Source organism: Strix uralensis, chromosome 4, assembly GCF_047716275.1.
Source record: "Strix uralensis isolate ZFMK-TIS-50842 chromosome 4, bStrUra1, whole genome shotgun sequence".
Classification (NCBI taxonomy): domain Eukaryota; kingdom Metazoa; phylum Chordata; class Aves; order Strigiformes; family Strigidae; genus Strix; species Strix uralensis.
The window spans coordinates 38,282,014-38,304,967 of record NC_133975.1 but is presented as its reverse complement, the minus strand read 5'-3'; positions in this window follow the sequence as shown (position 1 = coordinate 38,304,967).

Below are 22,954 nucleotides of genomic sequence, written 5' to 3'. Positions count from 1 at the left end.
AAACAGTGTGATCTGCATGTTGGATGGATGAAATAGTACACTTCTAAGATTTTTGTTAATTTTGAAATAAGTCATTTGTTTAAACACCTTTGGTACTATTTTAATTATTTTTTTAAGGAGTAAAAGAGTAGGCACAAGCAAATATTAATTTCTTCAAAACGAAGCACGAAATAGAATTTGCAATATAGTTCCTTTTACATGGATTGACATAGCTGTCACATCCTTTCTGCTTTATAGGCCTTTGGCTTAGCCAACACAGGATGTACTTCTGAAAAAATCCTGAACTATTCAATAGAAACTAAAGGCATAAGAGCAGATGGAATTTATTCCAATAACTGTTAAAATTTAAAGGACCTCCTTTCCTTCAACATTTTACAAACTGTAGAGTTCCATAGCAACCTGGAATGTTTTAATTGTACATAAATGGGTCAAAGGTATAAAGAATGTAGCTTTCTATTGCAATTTTTAACCTATTCCCAAACATATTTCATGGCTTTTTCTTTCCCATATCTGTTCTTGATCCCTACTTAAGGGGTTATGTCAGACCAGACTAGAAAGGTCTGACACCAGAGGGTACAGAGGTGCTATTCCATGTCTTCAGCACATCATCCATAGGGTAGCCTGACACACATAATCAGGACAGGTGGTCTTGCATTAACCTTTTCCACTCTCAGAGGATAAAATGATAATGAAACAACAAAAACAGATAATGAGGCAAGGAGAGCACAGTTCTTGTGCTTATGGCCAAGAATGTGGGGGAGGGAGGCAGTGGGACAACTTCATGCAGATTTTCAATCAAGCATTACCAATTCAAATAATAAATGGAATAGATGTAAATGTAAGTAGATGTAAACCCAGACATGCAGCTAAAGATAACACCTAGAACAGGAGTCTTTTAAGGACAGGAGTTGGTTAAGTTTGTTCTTATGCCTGGATACCAGTTGGCAGACAAACAGTTTTCCCACAAAAATATTAATTATTCGGTGACTTGTTTCAGTTGACATCCTTAGGGAGAATCATTCAGTCAAGCAACAGAAACCCCAGAATCTAACAGTTGTAAACAATTACAAAATTTGGTGTTTTGCTTAATGCTGCCTCTGCTGAGGCATGATGTGCATAACAGCAACCTACAAAGCCAGATATTCTGTCTCCACTTTCTTCTGTGGCTTTATGACCTGTTTTTTTTTGCATGTTTCTATCAGTGAGAAACTACTTCTCCACAACAGCTCCATTACAGCTCCTAGTAATAAGGCAAAATGTGAAGATCAGATATTTAGTGGAATGACAGAGCAGATAGCTCAAAAGGCATGGATAAAAAAAGCAGCCTAAGTTTGTACATACTGAGTTAAAAGCAAATGAGAATCTGGCTACAATGGCATTCACCCCTTGAAAGAAGTGATAGTATCGGTTAGTTCAAAAAAGCTAAGGTAAGAGTAAAGCAAAACTGCATTGGCAAAAGACTATTTCTCAAAAGTTGCATGTTGCAAAAATTTCCTTTGTTTTGTCATGTTGACAATTTGGGCACACCAAAGGTTGCATTTATACTGAACTTATGTCAGTGCGTTTTGAACACCAAAGCCCTGAGCATCTCAGGAAGTTTTCAAGCTGTTTTTTTTTTTTTTAACCTGAATTAAAATTACACTGTAAATTAATATAAAAAAATCAATCATCATTAATTATCCGTTAAGGTGATGTCTGCACATTCTTACACTTTAATCTTCATTAACGTGTAGGAAAGCAAATATCCCAGAGGATATGCTGCATGTGTTCCATGTTTTACTCATGTCTCTCTGGACTTCTTAACAGCTCAAAAAATAGGCTTCTTCAATGAGAAGCGTATGCCACTAGGGCCTTTTATCTGAATGCTTCAGATTCAATCAAAAGGCACAATCTGAGCTGCCATGGGCCAAAGCAAGATTCATCTATTTAAGTCTCTGACCCTGGTGATATACTGCTTGAGTACCTCTACAGCACTCAAGCTATGTCCTGTAGGATTTACTGTGAATTACATTCATGTGTGCCTGTTGTAACACACCAGCTTTTCTTATGCCAAGTGGGTTTTGGTTTGTTTTTTAATACTCCTTTATATGAAAATCATAAAGGCATGTCACTTTCTACTTTCAGCAACAATATCTCTTATAAATACCATAAATAGTTTTAGTATTTACTTGCCACACATCACCCAAACCACATAGGTATTGCTTGATTGCATGTAACAGTAGTTTGAAATTGTTTTTTTATAATACTTTGAAATACTTGATACAAAGGAAGGAAACCTGTATGGCAAGATGTATAATGAAAGGCAATAAGGGCTGCATAGAATCTTTTTTTTCTTTAGAAAAAATGGCACATAAACAATGGATACAAAATTCTTGATATTCATAAACTGTACTGCACTGTAAAAACAGATTTTGAAAGCTGGAGTAGGCACACTACTCTGTTCAGGCTTAATTATATTTCTTCTTATGCATAACTGATATGGAAAGATCTATAGCATTCCCACTCAGAATGTCATATATCCTGAATAGCCTATATAAAAGTGTAGTGTGGTCGACATTCACCCAAATGCTCTATTCAGATTTCATCATGTTGAACCTGTGTGTTTTAAGGTACACTGGAACTCTGCAGACTCTAGTCACCAATTTTGAGTTTTTACTTCTCTGGCACACTGGCTGGCATACCTGTGCTCTGTCTGCTTAGTTACGAGATCCTGCAAAGTTAGGGTTTTTTTCTGACATCTGGGTGCAATCCAGCCTCCTCTAACACTTCCGGGGTAACTTAATAGAGACTTTGCAGAGCTAACAAGCTTTGTGATCGCTCTAATTTTATAGCTTGCTTCTTCAAAGATGTTAGTGGAAAGAGGGAGAGATTTGAGCTTTGGATAAGCTCCAGAAAACGTATCAAAAATGTTTCACTTCAGTTTATATAACCAATAAAGTCATATCATTAAAATAACGAACACCTAACACTAAACACTTTCCTACTCAGGTTTCCTTCTTTTCTTGAGAATTTTACGTTTAAAATAATATTCCCTTAAGGAACTCAGTATTTTTCCTTTCTCCCATCTGGATTCTCCAAACATAAGCCCTATCCAAATTTATAATTTCCATTTTCTTTTGTCTAATGATTCCCTAATCAGATTAATTAGATAATCAATTCTTTTGCTTATCCCACTCACATTTAAAATCCATTGATAGGTCAAACCAACAGAAGTTTAATTGTTTTGCCCATGCTCTGCTGGTACAAAAACATTGAAACAACATGACATTGCTATGATTGCCAGAGATGCTACTTTCCGTTTTTAAAAGGTCTCTGGAAAGAAGCTAACTCCATAGATGACAATTTTACAAGATTAAATAGGCAAATTGAGTCACAAATATTACTTCATAAAAGGAGCTCTGTCAGATTCTCCATGCAGCATAGCTCTATCCCAGTTCTCTTCCCTGCAGGATACTATTCACTCTTTAATGTATCTTTGAAATAGGGAGGAGGTGGGGTGATTGCTTTTTAACTTACACATTGATTGTGATTGTACATCAATACATGTCCTGTGAAATCTGCAGTAATAAAGATGAGCACATTTCTAGCCTGCAAACAAAAGCAAACTATGATACCATTCTTATTCAGCCTTTTATGTTCAAATGTGCAGTTACCACTGGATAGTCACAGGACAATAAACACCTGTGATATCCTTCTTAAAAGACAGATGAGGCCTGTGGGATGATTCTGTGAATGCTAAATTATTGCAAGCTCTTCATAGTGTTCCTCTGTATGAGCATGCATTCCCTAGAATACCTTGACAGATGTAGGCTTAGTGGTCTTTGGTTTCAAAGAGCAGCTAGCTTGACAAGTAACACTGCCCCAAAACTACATTTGGCCATGAGGTTCCAAAGGGTTGAATACATTTGGTATACTTAGAGATTTCTGTATTCTTTAATTTCTGAAAAAAATATTGAACTGCTCCCCCAAAATATTTTGTGTCATTATCAGAATTGTAAAAGCATGGCATTTATTCACACTACCAGTTTATGCTAACACACCTGTTAATAATTGGAGAAAAATTAAAACCAAGTCACACTTCAGAAGAAGTTAATCTTTATTAATATACCACTTTGATTTTGGATTGTGGAACAGCTGCATCTGTAGCTGTTCAGCCCTAGCTCTTCATGGCAAGATGAAGACCAAAATACAATTAAAGGGCTGGAGTGGAGTAAAGAAAGAAAAGAAAAAAATAAAATTTGAGCATTGATAACAATACAAATATTCAAAAGTGTTCTCACTAAATGAAACGCAATAAGTTGTCTTAGTAATGATAGTAACAATTAAGTTACTCTATTCAAGTGTGAAGCATCACTGTAAATTTCTTTTGATGTTTATTTTTATTCCCAGACTTAAATTGTTATAAGGATGAATCATCATTATGATTCATACAATATGTTTATCCAATAAGTCTACAAGGTACGCATTTTCACAGCCTTGTATCAGTTTTAGTAGTAGTAATACAAATTCTTCATGTAAATAAATTTTCACTCAAAGCTAAACTATAGAACAAATTACCAACCTATCTATGGTTTTACAAAATTATGCTTTTATGATAAAAATATTTTCACCTCTTGGGGACAGTAGGCCACAAGCTTTGATCTTATCATCTTCAAGGTGACAAAAAGAAACTGGTTTACAGTATATGAAATGAATTGATGTCTGTATTCCTAGAACTCAGTTTGCTAATGTCAGTCTTACAAAACCACTACCAGAGGTGCTCCCATGCTAGAAATCAAGAAACATATTTGGACCTTGACTAACTGGACTATGAAGACAGACATCTTCAGTTTATGAAAGTGGTCCCTTCAGGGGGAGAACACATTGGTTTAATATTGTGTAATTTGCACCATTCCTATTAATCTTTTGAAAAGATTATTTCAATCTCAAAGCTGTCAGTTTGTCATTTTCATAAGAACTAAATCAGTTTTTAAAAAGTCAGAAAGTTGCTTTTTCTGTTTCTCTCCTTTTGATTGATTATCTATGGTTCCACAGAATATTACGTGATCACAGCAATGTTCTTTGGAGATATAATTATCAAAGGATATTCCTCAGCTGGGGAAGTACATGTGAGGGGTGTAAATAACAAAACAGAAAAGGGGGCCATTAAATATATATTTTTTTGTTTTCTGTGCTTGGAGGCTTGTTTACAAGGTAGGGGGTATGCTGTTTGAAAAAAAAGAAAAACAAAAAAAAAAAGGAAAACTCTTAAACTGTACCAACCAATCCATCTGTTCAGACTGGGAGTGCTGCAGACCTGACAAACCTTGAAGGTTTATCAGTGTTCATTTTCACTTTCAGAGGTGCACGTATTCCCAGTGGCACAGAAAGCTCTGGTTTATATTTTAGGAAGTTTATTCCCAAGGCAGATGTTTAATTTTCAAAATTATACAGTCCTTGTAATCCAAGTTACATAGTGCAGGATATTTTATAGAGCCTATTTCTATGTAGCACATCAAATATAAAATATTGGAACCATTAATTAAACATTGGTTTAGAGGAGAGAAGAGAACAGGAAGCACAGTGTTCAAACATGTATGCCCATGACTTGTAGCAGAGTTGAAAAGTAACTGATTGTGTATGGATAATTGCCATGACTCAGTTTGGCAGACCCCTATTGTTATCGAAGTTGCAAGCTTGACACTTAAACTGTTCAAACATGGATCTCCAACATTCATGTCAAGAAAGGCCAGCTGCTCTGTTTAAATTCATTGCCTGTTTGTTAAAAAATGTATATCTTCTTTCCGTGTCACTATTCCTGTTGGGGTTTTTTTAAGAAAACGGTTCCACAATTTTATTTCTAATGCAAACTTCTGTCACTAATCTAGTGTCTGATACCAAGTCACCTGATACTGGCCTGATATTACTTCTATATCTGTATAAAATAAGCATCGGTAGGAGTAATCCCTACAGAGATCTATGGTTCTTATTTACACTATAGCGCTCTCCCATTCTTTCCATGTAAAGGGACTCTGTGTACAACCAAAATTAATTTGGCCTAAGTGCAATAAGGAGATTTTAAGAGTGAAAATTAGACCCATTAGAGTTGAACAGTAAAAGCATTGCAAGTGAGATCAGAATAAACATTACTGTACAGATCACTCCTGTTAATATTCAAATAATTTAGAAAATCAGAAAGGTATGAAGCCTTTGAGGAGACCTGAAAGCAAAATTCACAGAATCCAATGCTTTATTATCCTTAAGAAAAAATATTAAGAGACAGGAGAAGTAGGATGTGCATGTCTGAATCTAGCTATGTGGAGGTTTGAGTGGATTACTGCTACTATCATACTCTAAACAAAACCATAAAGTTGGTAAACTAAAGTGTATTTACCAGCCTTTGCTGACTGAGGTTAAATCAGCTAACATATATATGAAAAGAAGTTTCATTGTGGACCTACAATCTCAACTTTTGACTTTTCGTCGGTCTAACATTGTCACTTATTTGTAGAATTTTATCTGATGTTTGAAATGCACGTAAGTGAAATAGGGCTTTAAAATTCTCCAGCTGAATTTGGAATCATTTCACATTAATTTTTATACTTGCTTGTTTAAACACTAATGGCTAAATACCAGTTAACAACAACTCTGACCTTAATATAGACCATGTAATAATTGTTTTGACACACTGAAAAATGCTACCTTGGACAGAGTTTAATTCATCTTTTCAGATGAATATATACACAGAATTTTTACACATGTACCATTTTTCTTACTGAAATAACATGAAATAGAATTTCTATTTTTGAAAACTTCAAATTTCATATGCAGTAGGGAAGTGATTCTAAATAATAAATCAAAACGCACATCCTACCAATCAAGAGGCAGGAATGCAAGGCTTGAGAAACCTTGTAATTTAGCATAGAGCAGTCTCTCATGCATAACTGCTGTTCTCTGATCAAACCATGCTTTTTAGCCTCAAACAAGGAGGAAAAAAAAAAAAAAAAAGAGTCTTGGTAAAAAGGACAGCTAGAACATCCTTTAATAGAGATGGAAATTACTTGATATAGAACTAAAAAAAAAACCCCAAAAAGCAGTAGGCATTTTTTGACCTACTGTTCAGTCCTGCAGGTAAATGCTGCAGCTCAAAAGTATGCAAACAGTTATATTCAGAAAGAATACAGAAAAGTGAGTAAGGACTTAAAAAAAAAAAAAAAAAAAGATGGAAGAATAAGCCTAGATCTTCTAACTGGGACAAACACAAAAAGATGATAATTGTGTGTCTTGTCTGTGGAAAGGGCCACATTTATAGTTCTTGTTGAATAGAAACATTTTCTGAAGCAATATGCTTTTTCCACTCTTCTAATCTTAGCAGATATGGATGTGAAATTGTTCCATACTGATATACTGAAAAAATTCCCAGCCTTCCTTTTTTTAGTAAATGTAAATTATAACTCACAGTGCTGATGGTATCAAACTGTATGATGATTTAAGAGCAACAGACATGCCAACAGTTTAGGACTTTAAACTTTTTAATCTCATTGAAGACCGGTGGGAAAAATATTTTATCTGTATCATCCTTACTGTGGCTTCAAATCTTAAAGATAAAAGTCCAGACTAGTATTTGACTGGTTAGAGGCTCTCCTACCAAGGTTAGAGGTGGAGGTTAAGAACCTGTGTTACTAGGCAGGGTAGAGTCACAGTCAAATTTCCTCAGAAATGGTATTTCACAATTATTTCTTTTTAGTCTAATACTAGTTTAGTATGACAAGGGTAAGGATGAGAAAAGTTGGTTTGTAAGATACTAATCTTCTCCCTGGGGCAGAAGGCAGGGGCAAAATTACATTCCTCTTACCTTGAAGTTAAAGCAGCAAAATGAGTAAATTTTGTTCATGCAACACTTCTTTATGGACCTTGACATTCCTCATTTCCTGATGGCAAACTAATCCAGTGGGAGAACCAACAGCTATAACAATTTGGCACATAGCATAAAGGATTGAAGAGCAAACTTTTAAGGATTTACAGTACTGTAATCGAAAGAACTGCACTCATCTAGTCTTCCTAGTACATTAAGCACTGTTCTCTTTAGTAGTTCACAAACCTCAGGAAGTTGCAGAAAAGACTGTATGCAGTTGTTTCCTTCATTTGTCCAGTGGATAGGAAATAAATAATGATTATTTTAATGCTGCATCCTAAATATGAAGCTAAAGTGTATTAATTCTTTCTGTGTGCCCAGAGAAACATACTTCTTTAAGGAAGGACAGCAGAATGACTAAATGACCCTACACATACTAAGTAATAAATAAAATGGATGAATAATTGAAATCTTGTACTATGTAGGAATCAATAGATTAATTTTTACTAGCGAACTTATTTCCAGTAATAGTCTTGGGAAGTAATCTCTAATCAGCAAGCTGTCACAGTAAAGGAGAGGATTTTAGTCTTTTGCTCAAAGTTGTACTAACTGTGCTGTGCTCTTGTGTGCTCTATATTTATATCATTTTCTCTTCAGTTGCATACAAAGCCAAACAAGCAATACTTACAAGCTATTAAAAGCCACTTTAAAAACCTGGCAGTTTGATAGTTCAAAAAACACCTAATACATTCTGAGATGGCACTGAACTTTTTAACTTCTTTTTATGCTCTTTTTAATAGAAAAAGAAAAGCATTTCTGTGTAAGCATAGCATTTTGAGATGGCACTGAACTTTTTAACTTCTTTTTATGCTCTTTTTAATAGAAAAAAGAAAAGCATTTGTGTGTAAGCATAGCTTTTCATAACAGAAAAGGGAAATTGATCTTTGGTGTCTGTTGTTGCAAACAGGAAAATTTTGTCTTGACATGCAATGTTCTTTGGAAGAATTCAGTTATAAGGCCTTCCTGGAGAACTTGAACATTAAATGGAAAGGCAAATAAATCACTGGAAAATATTTTACTCTTAAATGTGGAGATAACTCATTGCCTGTTTGGGCACTGGTTCCTTAATCTGGATCCACTATCAAGTCTCCTACATCACTTTTTCTTTTGATGTCTTTGCCTATCATTCTAGTCTCAAAGCCATCTTCTTTTCCACATGTGTAGATATGTGTAGGGATAAGATTTATCCTGCTCCAGTCTGGATTACCACCTTCCTATTAAGATTTCTTAGAATCCATTTTGTGTGTGTGGAACCAAAAATAAATAAGCATACTTTAAATAGCATAAACCCCTAAAAGTGCAGCTGGACTATTTGATGCTTTGCATAATATAGATTAGAGCATAAAGACTGTGATTGCAAAGACTAATTGTTAAGTTTGAAAAACCCTAGAGAAATAATTGCTGCTACTCTGCACGTCAGAAATTTCAAGTTAAAAGACTTAACATGTTTAACTAAGCACCAGCTAATTAGAGCAGAAGTAGATCCCATTCAAAATCTGAGATGATGTTATACACAATAGAGCTGTTAACTTCAGAAAACTGAGAGCTGAAGTAACCAAATGAGACTGATTTTTTTTTCATCTGTATTTCAAGAGAGATTCAGATCAGATGTTCTATTTGATTCTCATATTTTTACAGGTAGTGTAGCCAGCTCTGTAAAATAATACCCACCTCCACTCTAAATCTTGGAGAAGTTCAACCTTGTCAGGTCTTTTCTGGGCACTATAAGGAATTGACTAAGTTTTAAAATTACTCTTTTTAATTTCATATGCTTACAAAACTTTCCAGTTTTGAGCAAATTGTTCTGAAATCACAGTTCCACCCACTTTACATCTTGTGTCAAGAAGTCATGTATTCCCTCTCTTAGGCTGTAATTGCAAATGGCCTTAATATTGTCATTACAGAATCACAGAACCGCTTTTGAGAGAGTCAGGAGAATGTCTGTCATGCAAAGGTGTTCACTATGATGTACACATCATTTGCCTATTGAAACCAGGCACAAGCAAGATCCCTAGGGAGAAACAGCCATACAAATAGGACAGCAAAAGTCAGTGCTAATTAGAAGCATTGTTGGAACTTCAGTGCAGAAACAAATAGTCAATAGCTGCAGTATCCCCTCAGTCTTAACCATGGTCCCTCTCATATAATAAATGAGCTGGTTTATTGCAATAGTATGTGAAAGATTCAACTGCTTCTGTACCCGATGATTAGCAGTTCAATAATTTCATTGTCCATTTCTTACTAAGGAGATACATTATATCCTGTTCTGCAAAACTTGTTGAAGCTGTTTTGAACTTACTGGACTAGCCATTTCCAAAGAAATCTTGCTTTATAGCTCTTTCTTTATGTATTTTGTTACAAGTTAGAGACTCTATTAAGAGGGCTGAAATTACCATTTAATTTTTCATCACAACTTGAGTTGAGTTTCTGACTGCACTCTCGTGTTTGTTTTGCCCAAGACCAACAAAATTTTGAGACCACTATCATCAACTTCTTTCTGATAATTGCTGACTTCCCTCAACTCAGAATGGTAAAGAAGGCTTTTTGTACACTGTGGAATGTGCTAACAATCTTAAATATGTGTGCATCCAGGCAAGAGTGCACTGAGTAGTATCCACTGGTCTTTGGTACGGCTTCCTGACCAGATCTCTGCATTTGGTGTCGTCTTCTTAAGTTGTAAGCTGCATCCTTGTGCAAGAGAGTTGAATTTCTATTCTATTCTACTTGCGCCACAAATTTACATAGTTTTTTTTCAGTAACAAGACTTAAGGAAGAATAAAAAGGCAGGCTTGTCTAGTAAAAGAGCAGCGGCAAAGGATAAACTAAAGGAGTTTTGTTTGAACTGGAGCTCTTCAGTGACTATATGAAAACATTAATTTCCTGAAATAGAAACCTGTATCTGTTTATATGCAGCAAAAGATATGCTAAATCAGCAGAATCTGTAGAGCTCCTGACCACAGAAATGTCGAGTATGCCATCTTTACTATTGTATCAGAACATTTGTGCACTTGGATAAAGTGTGCTTGGGTACAGAAGCCTAATGGTGAAAGTCTCTTAAAAAGAGAGAAAATAAATATCATCAGTCCTTGGATTTATTCAGGAAATTAATGAATGCAGTATTCTCTATTGCAGAAGAAAAATTCAAATAATTTATGGAAATCTCTACAATAATAAATGTACATATTCCAAATTGCTGTTCTTAACTGCACTTAATTATTCTTTGTATAGTTATCATCAATGCGCGTAGAGTAAGGTTAATAGAAATGATCAAAAAGTGACAGATAAGAGCTAAACACCCTTTACTATTCCAGACATGATTTGAAATAGATTTTGAAAGGAAAGATGTGAAATTATCAACAGCTACTAACAGAAACAAAAAAGGCAAACCTTATTACCACTATGTGGGTCCTTTTTTCAGCCACCCAAGCTCACTTTAAATTATTCTTCCATTAACTCACTGTGCTGCCTACTTCTAGCCCTTGCTGAGCAAACTTCAAGAGCTGCACCCAGCATGTGTCCTGTAACTCAGAACAGGAAGCACTTTGGTACTCTATATTGATGGGGAGAAATGGGAGGAGGGAGAAAGTCCAGGAGGAAGGAAAGAGAAAGAAAGAAAGAAAGAAAGAAAGAAAGAAAGAAAGAAAGAAAGAAAGAAAGAAAGAAAGAAAGAAAGAAAGAAAGAAAGAAAGAAAGAAAGAAAGAAAGAAAGAAAGAAAGAAAGAAAGAAAGAAAGAAAGAAAGAAAGAAAGAAAGAAAGAAAGAAAGAAAGAAAAGAAAGAAAATCAATTTAATGCACAGGTTACTAATAGCTGTTCTGTGGTAAACTGAGCACAGAAATTAAGCATTTTCCTTACTATTGGATAGGATAGATCTGTTTGCTTCACAATTGGTTACTTTTTTTTGTACTATTGCCATTGGTCTGAATGCATTAACTAGGTAATGGTTAATACAATGTCAAATTCCAAATATAAAATAGGTTTTTCTTTGTATGCACTTGATGACACATGTAAAATTTAGATCAAATAGTTGTTCATTGGAATAGTATGGAACTCTTCCTTTGAGAGCAGCAGCAGCTTTGACTTGACCCATTCATCTTTATTTCTGCTACATGGCCAATTGTATTTCTTCACTTTCAGCACTGAACCCAAATTTCCAGTCTTCCTTGTATTCAGCTATGCAATTCTTCCTGAACAGGTATTTGACCATTCTCTGTTTCTTCATTGACTATATAGATGATGTAACTTTCGTGAAAGACTCTAAATCCTCACAACTCATACATTCAGATGAAAATATAAAATATTTATCTCTATATACATTGTATTAATTTACAAGAAAACATAAGCTTTCTTGAAAAAAAATACAGTCGGTCAGATGGAGGGAAACAGAACTGACAAATGCTTTTAGTCTTCTTCCTTCCTCAGTAAGAATATGAACATTTAAATGTATGCAGCAGAAGCAGATGAAATTACATTCTCTGACACTTTATAACTCCAAAACAGATATGTGATTGATTGCAAGGTGGCATAGCTGCTGGCATTTTTTGTCGGCACATTTTGATGATACAGTTTCTTAGGTGAACTTCAGGTACATCAGTGACACATACAATGTTTCAGACACTTTGAGTGATTTCAAAGCTAATAATTTATGAGAGCTTTTGGAACCAGTTATTAAGTTTGTTTCAGGAAAGATTGATTATTTTTTTTAATCCTCAGTTCCTCACTGTATATTCTATTTATCTCATCTTATTTTGCTAGAAAACAAATACATAGGACTTTAATTCAGGAATGTCTGCTCTATGTGTCATCACCTTAACAACGTTTCCTATGTAGAATGCTTGGACTTGAGGATGCCCATGCAGCAGATGAGTCGACAAAAAAATGAAGAATATCTGGAAAAAAGTACTACAAATAAAATAGTAAAAGAAAAAGCTTTAACAAGAAGTATAATACCTTATTTGTGAGACTGTTAGGCTCAGAATGCTAATACTGACTGGCAGACTGAAACTAATGATATCTACACCAGTGTAAATCAGAAGAAACAGCCCTGAAATTGACTGTATTTATCTAGCATGTCCATAGTTTTCTTCAGGAGTTCAGTAGTTGAAATCAAATTAAATACAGTGATTGGGACACTCCAGAGAAGTATTAGCTGATAAAAAGCTGAAGGTCTTTCTCTTCCAAAATCCAGTGTGTATGCAATATTGAATCACTTGACTGGAGAATTCTGAAACATAACTGGAAGAATAGTAAAGGAAGGAAGAAAAGAAAATTAATGAATTGCTACTGTAAATTGTGGTTAGATCACAATTAGATCACAATGTGATATATTAGTTTCAAATTAATTTAGAAAGTTGGAAGAACATAATCAACAACTCTGGAATAGAAAAATTCCACTGCATCCATGAAAATTCTCTTTGCTAAGTTTTGCCACTGAAATTATTGCAAAAGAATCACATTTTATGTCCTTATATTGCTAGACAATTCAATTTAAATTCACATTCTACTCAAAACAGTCAAATGGAATGATTTACTATCAGGTTGTAAAACTTTAATTATTTTAAAACAGACATTCCCTTATAACAACACTAACGTGTAGATCTACAGTATCTTTTATGCATTTCCTTAAGAACCCAAGTGTACTCACCACAGAGCAGCATCTTTTTGATTATCCCAGAAGAGTAGCATTTCTTTATGAGAACACATTTAAGGTATTTAAGAGAGGTCTAACAGACACCCTTCCAGCGGAAGACGTGAGATTAGCACAATTCAATTGACTTGAAAGATTTTACTACAAGCAGAAAAGTTATAAATAAACATGACTGTCAAGTTATATTGTTATTTCAAACAACAGTTGAGTACTTGTAATGACACTGCTTGAATTATTCGTAAAGTTAGCATCAAATTTATTTTTGGCCTAACTGCAGTGATACTAACAAAGCTGAACCAGGGATGAATTAGGCCCACTGTGTTTTGATTCCAGGTATTCTAGAGAATTTCACACATAATTACTACACCTAGAATTCAGTACTCTAGACAGTGTATTGGAGAATTAATCCCACATGAAATCAAACTTGATAATGAGAAAAAATGGATTATTTGATTTTGTATGACTATTAGAAGAAGGATGACTGTGTGGCAGTGAGCCTCTATGGAAAACCAGGTGACAGATGAATTGCCTAGGATTTGCAATGAAATGTGCACATTTTTCATTTCTGTAGTCCCAGAATACTCATGGCCTCATGGCCACTTATTTTGTTTAGTTTGGGTGGCAGAAGAACCCCACCTTTGTGCCACAAAATCTGAAAATTCATGCAGCTGGTTCAGTTAGTGCTTGTGAACTTGGAAATGTAATATGTGAGCCTTATGTATTACTATAGAAAATGTGTAATTAAAAAAAAATGAATCCTACAAGGCAAAAACACCAGCAAAAATACTGAACAAAGTAAGTCTTGTGAAAAAAAGACTCCACTTTGAAATTTCTGAATTTCTAAAATATAGATGAGAAATATACACACAGTGCTTAACATTGGCTAGCGCTCAGGTCTTCCTAGTAACATTCTTTTTGATCACAGTAATAATACACTATGAAGTATCACTCTGTGGGATGCAGTTAAAACCTATTTAAGCCAAAGAAACTACTTGCATTCTCCCAGGAGAAAATATCAGAACATTTTTATTTTTACCTCAATCACTCCAGAAAACTTCATGAGGGATAGTCTTAACCAGTGTTACAGAGAAATTGCTGCCACCAGTGTGCCTAGAAAAAATGGGAGAGAATGAAAGAGTAAATACGGTGCTGAAAAATACTGAATAAAATGATTCAGAATTATACGCTTAAGGCTTACTTGAGCCTCAGCTGTGGCAGCTTTATGCAAATTAGGCAGTTAATAGATATTCTTTGTAGAAAATGCAGATAAAAAAATCCCACTGCACCTCCTCTCCCCATTCTCTTCCCCGGCTCCCAAGAGCTAATTTTCTGCCACACAGGCCAAAAATTTAGGTCTCATTTTTTCAATATTTCTGTTCTCATAAAAAATTAATTTAATAGCACTTCATGTTTAAAGTTGCCTGCTTTTATTTTATTTTGTCTTTTTTAAAGTTGTGACATTTAGCTATCTGCTTTTTAATTTTTTTTTCAAAAGAGAACAATAATAGAAATAGCCTACATATTAAGGGACAGTAGATGTATTCATAAGTAATATGCTTAGAGTCTTTGGGATTTTCCCATACTGGGTAAATAAATCAGGTTGAAAAGTCTTCGCTTATGCAATATCTTTACATCTAAAGGGAGAAAAAAAGTGGAACTAACACTGTTAGCAAAACAGATTCTTGTTTAGGCACTAAGAGACAAATCAAGGAAAGAACCAAAGCACTAATATAATGAGTCTTGCTGTACTGATCTTTTAGTCCTGAGCAGAGCAATTAGATGAATCAGAAAAACAGGATAGAAAATGTATCTCTTTGTTCACTGGAGCCAATTTCTGTTACTCAATATAATTGCATAACTTCCATAAACAGATCAGACTCCATCTTAATGGGAACTGGCTTCTGAGTGCTTTGTTTTTTCTTCACCCTACTGTTGCTATTGGGAGGCTGTTCCAGATCTTCACTGCTGTCTGATCATTAAGAATACTTTTAATCTCCAGCCTAATTTTATTCATGGACATTTTATAACATTTTTCTTCTGCCAACAGTGCCCTTTAGTTTAAGTAGTCCTTTTCCTTTCATGGCATATAATTATTTTCCAAACATAATTATTTATAGAAAGTGATTATATATCTTCTTAACCACTATACATCTTCTTAGCCATTACTTTGCTAACTTAAAGAGGATAAGCACTTTTACTTAGCCTTTGTATGATAGACACTATTACTCTGATCCTCTTTTCAGCGCCTGTTCAATCTTGGTTTCCCCTCTGTGACATTCGACTAGACTGTATATTCCCTGTGAAGGTCTATGCAGAGTTAAATGTCCTCAAAGAGGATTCGCAAATACTGAATGGAGAACCAACAGAAGTCATCATGCAAAATGGTGATCTACCTTTGGAAATCAACTGATAAATTCTAGTCTGTTTGTGGATCTTATTTGAAAGCATGTGTCATAATTATCATGCTAAATCTGATATTGTACAGGACTCTAGACATTGTATTTGGAGATAGGAGACTGTTCAGAATTCACAGCCCTGACGTTTGCTTTTGCACGTTAGTGTCTGCGACCATTCTTTTAAAAAATAAACAATTCTAACTTATCTTAAAAATTACTTTTAGGCAGGGGATAGTTTTAACTTAGTTAAGAGACTGTGAATGTAATATTTCTCATTGAATGATGTATAAAGTTTTATCACCATATTTAGAAGGCTGTTATAGGGGAAGTCAGACTTAGGTAGGATAAATTAAACAGTTTGGTAGAAATGTTAATTAAGCAGATTCAAGGAAGAAGAGAATAATAACGTCTTAACCCTCCACAGTAACCTGGTGCTCTATTACAAGCAATGAACATGGAAGCAAAGTTTTGCAGAGGAGCAAGTAAAGAAGATCGCATCATTCCCTCTCTGGCTAGAAAAAGTGAAGGTGGCTCAGAGTGGCTATTTTCGTGGCTCTGGTGGCCATCGTTAACAACAGGAGTACAAAAATATTACTTTAAGTACACTTCAAGGTTTAGATTTGGAGAACTTTTCAGAGACTAATTATGTGGTCACAAAATCTAAAATCCAGCTGAGATGCATGAGCAACCAAGGTGTATCTTTATTCCTGAGGTTACTGTTTATAAGGCTTACTGTTATTTTAAGTCAATAGCATTCTTCCCATTATTTGAAATTAAGCATATTCTTGTATTCTTAAATCTTTTACAGTGGTGAAATTGAATCTGAGTAATTTGGTTCGTGCAAAAAACTCTATTCCTTGGGTCACTATTTAAAGGTGAACTAGCAATTTCCAGTCTCCTCTGAAATATGAGGGCCTCATCATATCTGGATTTTTAAATTGTCAAATTTTATAGAATTAATTTTCTGAACTGTATTCTGAGCTTCCAGTAAGGGAGAGGGAGAGCTGGAATTGGAAATTACTCCAAATTTGCTAAAGCCTAGCGTAACCTTCTGTATGCAAATTAAATGAATAGAAAATGACCTGAGGAGGTGATAGACAGAGGTGTGAGTATTCCGCTCTCTGAGTAGTAGTCTAAGTACCAGCCTGTGAAATATCCTAAGATAGGAATGCTCCTATTGTCTTGTCTCAGATACCTACTTTTCATGAAATAATTAAATATTAATTAGCTCTGAGAGAATTCATAAGTGTGGGTATAAAAGTCCATCCTAATGGCTAAAGTTTCTGTACAGTGAGGGAAGTTGCCAGATGCAATTTTTGTTACAAAAATTGTTTATGCATTTTACCAACTGATTAATAAGTGGCTAATGGAACTTTCTTAACCAATCATCGTAGTGGAAAGGATTTGAGTAGCTGAGCCAATAAGCTAGAAACGTCTTCTTATTCTAACTTTTCTCTATCCCCGTGATCTTTGATTGTCCTATATACAGTGGAATTGCTACAACAGGAAAGATTAAGAGTACTTGTATAAAAAAGTATAGTAGATTGATGATAGTTTATGAGATGTGGGTTTGACAACTCTTTGGCAGAAGACAAAGTAGAATCCTTGTCCTGTATCTTCTTGTAGTATGAGCTATTAAATAAAAAGCAATGTGAGGGGTTCATTCATTTACATTTAGAAGTCCATAAATTCAGTATATTCAGTGAAGAGCTTGATCCTGCAGGCATAGTCAGGATGCATGATTAGCACAATTTTTTTTCCCTTCTGGATGCTGACTGATCATGAGACTGATGAAATTCAAGAATAGGTGTTTTGAATATAAACAGAAAAGTAAGTTGAGGTGCCAAGGAAAACATTTAATATCAAAAACTGAGATTCCAAAGAAGTTAGCCAGTTGTATGCTTTGGTAAATAGGGCTTTTAAGTTCGTAATCTTAGGCTCAGATGAATGACTTTATCTACATATGTATCTGAATGAGAATCAGGTGCTAGTGTCTTTTAGCAAACATTGAGAACAGGGCTAAGAGCAGATTATGCATTTTGAATTATGTTAACTGTCTCTGCAATAATATTTTTTAATATAATATTTTTAAATATGCTAATGAAACTACACTAGCTAATATAATTTTTAAGCAGAACTTATTTTCTGAGCCTGAATATGATTCCTGAATCTTTGCACACTGTTTTGGAAAGACCCATTAGAATTTATGGTGCTACACTTACATAAATTATTCTGGTTTTAAGATTATATGGAAATATCTCTTTCTCCCCGTAATTTTTTCTATGGTTTATCATAAAGAGCTAGTACTCTCAAAAACTGTTAAACCTTCTACATACTAGTGAGGGGTTTTTTTAAATATGGAGTACAATGTATTAACTGATTTTTTTTTAACACGGTCTTTCCTTCAGTTTAGCTATGACTAATAACAAGTAAATACACAAAGAATCAATCAAAGAAGTGCGTCTTAATAAAGAATATGTGCAGAAAATATGACAGACCAGAATTTGGAGATGACAACTTGAAAAAATTGTAAAGCCAAAGCTGAGGTGACTGGGAGGAACATAAGCAAAATGGGGATTGAAACTAAAAGAGAACAGAAATATAATTTTGTCAACAACTTGGAGATGGGAATGGAAATTCTTAAACTACTTTTTTGTTAAAGACAACAAATTACTTAAAGGAAAAATGTGAATGACATGATTAAGATCACTTCAAGAACAATAATTTGGATGAGTGGAAAGAGAAGTGTTGACTAGAACAAAGAGGAAAAGAGAACAAAAGCATAAACAAAATATCAAAGAAAGAGAAAAATACAGTACTGAGAATGACACTGAAGTTAAAAATCTAACAGATCAATAGAAACAGAAAATGCCAGTTTGTTAAACACAAATTAGTTACTGAGACAAGGTCTCTTTTGATACATTTCCAGATCTGAAATGTTTTGCAGAGCAGGACCTCTGAAATGACTGATTTTTCCTTTTTAAATGATTTTTTAGAATTTACAACTTGAAATTTTGCTTGGTTTATAAATTGTAGTTTACATTTTAAAAAACTTAAATACAAACAACAATTTTGAACATTTTTCATTATCATGGATATATTTTAATATTGGTATTTAAAAAAATAGATTTCAATTTCTCATTTTGTTTAAACATGAAATTTACTCAATTATTCAGAAATTGAAATAATTCTTGAGGAAGAGGAAAGCAATTATTAAAACTATTATTTGGTTTTAATAAGTCCCACAGAGGTTAATTTATCAATAAAATGGAAGTTTCTTGACAAATAAAACAAAGAGCGATCTCAAACACTGCATTTCTAATCATTCATACAGGGGTTTTTTAGTATCTTTACTGTGACAACTGAGACCTCAACCCACTAGCACCATCTGGGACAGTGCCTGTGCACAGTCCCTTGATAGTGTAAACCAGAGGCCAGGCCTAGTGAGCAGTAAGCACAGACTGCACCAGGTTGGGCTCCCCCTACTTTATACAGTCCCACAGCATTACTCCAGCGCACCTGACACCTTTAAACACTCCCGTGTGCAACAGTTCAAGCCCTCAGTTTCATAATAGCAGAGCAGCATTCCGAGGGGCAGCAGTACTGCCTTCATAGATCCTCTGAGCTGAAAAAGTAAACACAATTACATTATAGGACCACATGAACATGATGTGGGACACCAAAGTGATTCAGGAGGACAGGTTCTTTAGATGTAGGTAGACTATGTTAATGAGCCCCAGAGCCTGAGAGGGCTCACTGGCCCTGTTTAATTTATCAGTGTAGGCAGTCTCTGATATTTCAAAGACTTGGTTAGATACAGCCTTAGAACTTATTCCAAAGTGGCAATGAGTTCCAAATATGTCCTGCTGTTGAAAAGTGTAAGTCTTCAATGACTTCTTGGAGTTAATTTGGATGTTCTGTACACATTTGGGAAGGTTCAGGTTTTGAATTAACATCTGGGGAAAATGTGTGTGAAAGATCAGTTCCATGAGTGCTTCATAGGAGCAACAGACAAATATGAAAATCTTTCTCATGACACTGAATATGGCTGTAGAGCCAAAAATATGTCAAGATACTCTATCTTGAAAACAGAGCAAAAGCAGAATATAGATTTGAGCTTGCAAAGGATGAAATGAGCAGATGTTCTGTCAACAAACTGATCACTGTACAACAAATTTTTAAACAAATGAAACCAAGACATTTATGACATTTTTACACAAATCAATTTTCTTTCAAGCTGTAGATGAGACTGTTCTCATAAGCATCGTTTTGTTAAACACAGAAAAATTAAAAAAAAAAAAAAGAAAAAAATCAGATCTGTTTTAATTCTAAACTTTAGGTTTTATTTAGAAGCAATGAGGATCTTTTCTGCCGTCAGTATTGCCTTCTATTGCTGAGTTAGGTGCATGAGTTATTTTTATATTTGGTAGATATGCTATCATCAGGCAAAGGCCTGATCCAAATTTCTTCAAAGTCTGTAGGAGTTAAGGGGTGTGTGGACATCAAGAATTGTAATTTGGTCCCTTTCCACTAACTTTTCAAAGTGTTAGTTCTGTGATCCTGTAGTAAATCCACCACAGCATGCCACACCTTGGAAGGAATCATTTCAATCTCCCCCTAAATTCAGTATCTGCTGCCTTAGGTTATCCACAAGAATATGCATAGGACTAACTGCAGGATATTAAGGAGGCTCAACATGATTCCACAAGGCTTTTTCAGTGCTGGCTCTTTTTCTAAAAAAAAGGAAGCTCTTTGGGCTATCACAGGTAATTGCTGCTGTAGAAGAAAGATTCAAAGGATTTTTACCTGAACACAGAGGATTCACTGAGCATAACTCACACATGGAATCCCTAGTGTGGACATTTTTTGTTATCGTTAAATCATCAGCATCTTTTCTTTTAGTTATTTACCTCTGAAGTCCAGAATAAATACTCTCTTGCATATTATTTGCCAGTTTTTCTCATGGGTGGACATAGTAAACAGGTGGATCATCCAATCTGTCTCAAAAAGAAAATTAGCCAAGATCTAAACCAATCACTTTAGGTACCTAATTAAGACAATGCCACAGTTAAATTTGGCACCAACCAAATGAGGTGTCTCAGCTACCCATACAGCAAATGGAAAATAGTAGACACTTCTGTTGCACAAGTAGATAGCCAATGTGCCAAGCAATATACCTAGAACTATCTGACAGAAAATACACCAGGGCATCCAAGGACTTCTTAGCCTATATTTTAGTACGTCTTTGAGAAATTTCACACCTTATTGAAGTTGGTTGCCTCTGTAATCAAAAATACAAAATTTATAGGATTACTATATCTATCATTCAGGTAGGAGTCAGATAAAGTTCTAAATTTATATTGCCAAGAAAAGTAGAGCTATTTATTGAAAAGAGAAACTGCATACACAGGTAAAGATGCCAGCTCTACTCAGAAGTAGTGTAAATGACGTAAGAAGATTTTTACATCTTTATAATGGTGGACATTAAAAATCAGCATGACATGGTTTTTCATTAGATTATGAAATTTATCTTTGAATTCAAAATAACACAAATTAATATCTATTAACTCTTAGTAAACATCAACTTTTTGATGGTAGACAATAATTAATACCTCATAGCTGTAGTAAAGAAGGTGTTTATTACCATGCAGATGTCTAGAGATCTTATGGTCACATTTAAACAATAATATTAAAGCATTATGTATTTAATTGATTATTTTTATAAACTGGCATCCCAAATATTACTTATTCAGAGAAAATAATGCACTTCACTCTCAGCATGTATAGTAAATTCACTTTGTGGTCTTGTATCTTGACCAGGATTTATTTAAACTTCTAGTTAGTGATATTTTTAGAGCACTTTCTCCTTAAAAATTTGGATTGTATGAAGTTATTATAATACTTACATAAAGATTAACTAATTTCACAATATTTTGATTGCAATATAACTTCTAGTTTTTCTTCATATTCTCGTGGTTCTTAGTTGCTATTTGTAGCAACCTTGTGTCATAGCATGAACAATCAGTATGTTGACAGCCATAAAAGCATACGAAAATGAACATCATTACAGTACAAAACCAAAAGTCTTGTAGAAAATATTCCCTTTGAAAAAGTCAGAGATCTGGCCTTTTATATAAAACTCCCAGTGCATGAAAGGTGAAGCTCTGCCAGTGCTGCTTGCTATATTTTGCAGAGCTGGGGATGAGTCTCTTTAACGAAGTAACAAGCGATAGGACAAGAGGTAATGGCCTCAAGTTGCGCCAGGGAAGGTTTAGACTGGATATTAGGAAGCATTTCTTTACAGGACGGGTTGTTAGGTTTTGGAATGGGCTGCCCAGGGAGGTGGTGGAGTCCCCATCCCTGGAGGTGTTTAAGAGTCGGGTTGACATAGCGCTGAGGGATATGGTATAGTTGGGAACTGTCAGTGTTAGGTGAATGGTTGGAGTAGATGATCTTCAAGGTCTTTTCCAACCTAGATGATTCTGTGATTCTGTGATTTTTGTGTTGGAATTAAGGGATGCTAGAACTGTAAGGGGAGCACAAAGGAAAACTTCTTCCTGTGCACTGACTTTATGAATATACTTAAAAAGAACATTTTCCTTGACATTTCTATATAATTTCCAGAGTCAGTTTAGGGAATATTGCCAAGTGGGCTGTCCTTCAAATTTGAGTTGTCACTACACTTTATTAAAAAGTTAATTCCCTCAACTGTCCCTTTAATATGAAGTAACAGTACCTTTCATATAAACCATAAACATATCCAGACCTAAGAAAGACTGATATCTATTTCTGTATAGAGAGCATGTCAACTAGAAAAAGGAGATGATGACTGCTGACGCTTTAAGTGAAGCTTTCTGGGGAACAGATTTTCTTGAAGTTATTGTAGCTGTATAAACAAGTTTGAGAAAAGCTGGAGGAAGTTTGGTTACATGTTAGTTTTGTACTTTGATGAATTGGTGCTGTAATATTTTCTTGTTGTTATGCTCATAGTTAATTCCCTACCACATGCTTGCTATAG